This window comes from Bison bison, unplaced genomic scaffold (genome assembly GCF_000754665.1).
Source record: "Bison bison bison isolate TAMUID 2011002044 unplaced genomic scaffold, Bison_UMD1.0 scf7180017864302, whole genome shotgun sequence".
NCBI classification, from domain to species: domain Eukaryota; kingdom Metazoa; phylum Chordata; class Mammalia; order Artiodactyla; family Bovidae; genus Bison; species Bison bison.
This window is the reverse complement of record NW_011494874.1, coordinates 8,588,673-8,592,533: the sequence shown is the minus strand read 5'-3', so window position 1 is coordinate 8,592,533 and position 3,861 is coordinate 8,588,673. Positions and strand designations below refer to the sequence as shown.

Here is a 3,861-nt window from a genome sequence, read left to right as displayed (position 1 = left end):
TGCCATGATCTTCGTTTTCTGAATGTTGAGCTTTAAGCCAACTTTTTCACTCTCCTCTTTCACTTTCATCAAGAGGCTCTTTAGTTCTTCTTCACTTTCTGCCATGAGGGTGGTGTCATCTGCATATCTGAGGTTATTGATATTTCTCCCAGCAATCTTGATTCCAGCTTGTGCTTCCTTCAACCCAGCGTTTCTCATGATGTACTCTGCATAGAAGTTAAATAAGCAGGGTGACAATATACAGCCTTGATTTACTCCTTTTCCTATTTGGAACCAGTCTGTTTTTTTGTTGTTCCATGCCCAGTTCTAACTGGTGCTTCCGGACTTGCATACAGGTTTCTCAAGAGGCAGGTCAGGTGGTCTGGTATTCCCATCTCCTTCAGAATTTTCCACAGTTTATTGTGATCCACACAGTTGAAGGCTTTGTTGATGCACTAACTGAGGCAGGGATGAAACTGGTCAGTAACAGAGCCAGTTTTCACACCCAGGTCTGGCCCCAGAGCCTGTGTCCCACCCAGCACACTGGGCACACTGCCTCTGACCTCAACCTTGACCAGGACACCAGCCAGCACCACCACTCCCAGACTTCGCAGCAAACCAGGACAGAACTCATTAGCAGAACTATTCTAAGCCCTTCCAATTTCAGTCACTAACTCCTGCTGCACCGGAGGCCACCTTGGCGGCTCCCTCTGCACAGGGACGCCTACTTTCTGAGGCTGTGCTATTAGCGGTTCGTATATTTTGTCAGTTTTCCCACGTTAGACCACAGCTTCTGCCAGAGAAGAATCCTATTTTCAAAGCCTAAAACCTATCAAAGAGTTTCCCTGGAGAAGTAAGCCTGGAAGTGGAGAGAACTGGGGAGGGAGACTACGAATATTATTACAAGGTCGTTCTGTATATTTAATTTTTAAAATGATGTGCATACACGGGATAGACATTTTAAGCTTTACTTTAAAAAATTTGCTATGCACCCAACTCTGGGGATAGCACAATCTTTTTTCATCTTTTGTCCCTAATATCATTGGGAGAAATGTTTACCAATGTCCTACCTAACAAAAGAGGGTTCTGTTTGTAAAATGAATAGACACTTATAAAAGAAAAAATTAGAAAGTACAATAGAAAGAAAAAAAAACGCCATGGATTCAGTTATTCCAAGGCGAGCTTATTTCCTTTTATTCTTCCTCTATGTATTTTTCAATTTTGCTTGCTTGTTTTAAAATAATGCTGACCATGTTATATTTACAATGTGGTACTCTGTGGGCCGGGCACTTGCAGTTTGCTTGCCCAATGTCTTTTCTAACCTTTCCTGAATGTCAGTAGTAGAAGCTGTCATTTTTATTATTACCAGTAGGTTTGCTCCTTCTCCATCACTGCGTATCGGCTGTGTTGGGAGAGAGGGCAAAGAGCTTGTCTTTTAGTTTACAGGTATAAGGATCCAGACAGACATAGTCAAACCTGATGGGTAACTGGCACAGCTCTTCATGACCCTGGATTTTGGCCCAGTTAGTAAAGAATCTGTCTGCAATGTGGGAGACCTGGGTTCGATCCCTGGGTTGGGAAGATCCCTTAGAGAAGGGAACGGGAACCCACTCCAGTATTCTGGCCTGGACAATTCCATGAACTGTATAGCCCATGGGGTTGCAAAGAGTTGGACACAACTGAGCGACTTCCACTCACTTCAGATAGGGTGAAACTTTCCGGCTTTTCCTTAGGAATGCTCTGATAAGGAATATTTACATGAGTCCTGAGATAGAAATCAGGTATGCATGGATGGCAGGAAGCCAAAGGAGTGGAAAGCAGCAGACATGGCTAGTCACCACCACCAATACTTATCCTTCCCTTCTTCTCAACTAACAGAATCTTAATCTTGAGCCAGCAATCTGCCTCCTTTAAAAATGATCATTTCCCAGTGTCCCTTGCAGCCCAGGAGAGTTATGTGACAAAGCTTGGCCAATAAAGTGGAAGAGAAAGTTAGGAGGTGGGCTTTCCAGGAGTGCTCTGTAAAAAGGAGCAGAGAGGGCTGGAGCTTACTTTTCCTTTAGTCCTCTGGTTTCCAGTCATGAAGCTGTGAAGCTGAAAAACATAATAGCCACTGCTCAGAGTGACTGAGCAGTGAATAGAAGCAGCTGGTTCCTTGATGCCTCTACTGGGCCCCAGAAATGGCTCCAAGCTGCTTATCTCCAGGCTTCTCTGTATGAGATAAATAAATCCTGTTTATGAAATCACTCGAAGTTGGTTTTTTGTTACTTGCAGCTCAATGCAATCTTAACTGACACAATACACACCCTCTTGTATGATATGATAAATCCAGCATAAACTCTTCAACACTTATGCGACTATATCCCGATGGTTGGAGAGTGAGGCTAGTTCCAATTTTTTCTGGCTGCTAAAAATATTTCAGTACTAAGCACATCTATGCATAAGCACCTGTGGGTCCTCACATTTCTATAGCACTGTACAACCTGCAAAACTCTTTCACGTCCATTCTCTCATGAAGCCAGAGACACGTGATTCAAGACAGGATGACTCAGGGGCAAGTTACAGGCACCAGAATTCCCATGATGTCTTCTCTCTCCTTTATGTTTCCCTCAGCATCTAAGTTTTGTTCAAAGAGCCATCCAACTTCGCTGAATAGTGGCTGCTGAGTCCAAGTGAGAAATGAAAAACAAGTACAAACTGTGAAGAGCTAGGGGCGTGTTGTCCAGGTTCTAAAACCCTGCAGATTGACCCTACTGGAGGTCACCCTGTGAAGCCAGGAAGTCTGTCTCCAACTGCAGGGTGCAGAGAACCATGACCACGACAGATTAAGCCACACAGATGGCTCAGGAATATTGTATATTGCGTGGGGCCTCTGAACAACACTGAGGGGTGGGACAAAAAACCCAGAGATGATAACCAACATTTGCATGTCGGGTGGGCTGGAGGAGTAGCAGGCTGTGGGTGGAGGGGCTGGGGAGGTATTAGAAAAGGTGGTAAAGACTGTGAGGTCTGGAAAAGGCATTAGGAGAGGGCTGGTTCTTAAAAACACAGGAAATCTGCTCCAGGGACCACCTGGAACCATCACCCCCTCTAACCTCAAGCTTTCCTGAGGCACTTCTTATTTCCCACGTGGTACACGCATTTGGCGTCTGCACATAGCCGTCCTGCGTGGGGGGGCCGGTGGGGGAGGGGGAAGTACTGAAGGGCCAAAGACAACGTCCATCTTCATTCTTAGATGGCGATCATAAAACCACCACCTGCCATCTTGCATTTGGAAAAAGCTTGGCACCTCTGCCCTTGATGTCAGTTTTGTGGACGAGGTCCAATCACTCTGGCTGTAAAGTGAATCCCTGTATCCTCATGGACCAGCCCTATAAAATCAGAGGTGCAGTAAAAGAGACTCATCTCCCAATCAAATGGTCTTTGCACTTTTTACAACACATTTGTTCCCTACATGTCCAATCCAGAATGCCTTCAACTTTATATAATAGATCTCATTTACTGCAGAACAAGGACTCGACACCCTGGCAATAAAATCACAAAGATCCTCTCTTACCCTCGACTGTGAGAACCAGGACGCTAAGAGTATTACGTTCTGGACTCTTCACTGGCCACCTGTGAGGTGTGAGCATTGTGAATGCTAATATCTCCATTTTACAAATGAGGAAACTGAGGCTCAGAGAGGTGGGGGAATTCTGTGTTCAGGGTCACACGGGAAGGGGAAAAAAAGGACTTTTAAATGTCTTAAGCTAATGCGCTCTGATTTCTAGAGCAAGGGGTGTCACAGAGAAAATTGCTGGCTCTTTGTTGGAGAGAGGTCACCTCCTCCGTCCTTCCAATCGCTTCTTTCATAAAAGGAGCAGTTGGAACTCTTTGGGGCCT

At 45.1% G+C, this 3,861-nt stretch overlaps 1 protein-coding gene across 1 annotated transcript in view; it reads right to left on the bottom strand.

Annotated features, from left to right (window-relative positions):
• Nucleotides 1-3,576, bottom strand: part of CLMN (calmin (calponin-like, transmembrane)) — a 54,512-nt gene extending 50,936 nt beyond the window's left edge. Inside the window, exons 1-2 of the mRNA XM_010851403.1 lie at nt 3,572-3,576; nt 2,249-2,253 (exon numbers count right to left, since the gene is read on the bottom strand). The gene's annotated coding sequence lies outside the window, so the exon portion shown is untranslated. The remainder of the gene's footprint in view (nt 1-2,248; nt 2,254-3,571) is intronic.
• Between the last annotated feature and the right edge of the window lie 285 nt (nt 3,577-3,861).